At 55.3% G+C, this 320-nt stretch overlaps 1 protein-coding gene across 1 annotated transcript in view; it reads left to right on the top strand.

The window, feature by feature from the left end:
• The window catches only part of AANAT (aralkylamine N-acetyltransferase), a 2,024-nt gene that overhangs the window by 1,218 nt on the left and 486 nt on the right, over window positions 1-320 (top strand). The gene's annotated exons all lie outside the window — the stretch shown is intronic.

Here is a 320-nt window from a genome sequence, read left to right as displayed (position 1 = left end):
CCAGTTCTTCCCAGCTTGCTCACCGGGGGAGGCACTGCTGGAGCCTGGGGATGGGGAGGAGCAACCCGGGGCCCCACGGCTACTCACCAAGTCTCCTCCAAAGATTAACCGCTACAGGGCTGCTCTGGTGGAAATGAACTTCCTAATTAATTAATTGTACTTATGCTGTGAGAAAATATGCCAAGTCATTCTCCTCAACACCCCTTTTAAAATTAAAAAGCCTCCAAGGAGAATGGGGGGCGGTGAAGGGGGAGGGCACCAGGACCCTTCTCCCTTTGGGGAGGATGCGGACCCTGGTTCACTGGGATGGGACCGCCTGG

The sequence above is a fragment of the Buceros rhinoceros genome, unplaced genomic scaffold (genome assembly GCF_000710305.1).
Source record: "Buceros rhinoceros silvestris isolate BGI_N320 unplaced genomic scaffold, ASM71030v1 scaffold25676, whole genome shotgun sequence".
Lineage (NCBI taxonomy): Eukaryota > Metazoa > Chordata > Aves > Bucerotiformes > Bucerotidae > Buceros > Buceros rhinoceros.
The sequence above is the reverse complement of the archived record's forward strand: the minus strand, read 5'-3'. Positions and strand labels throughout refer to the sequence as shown.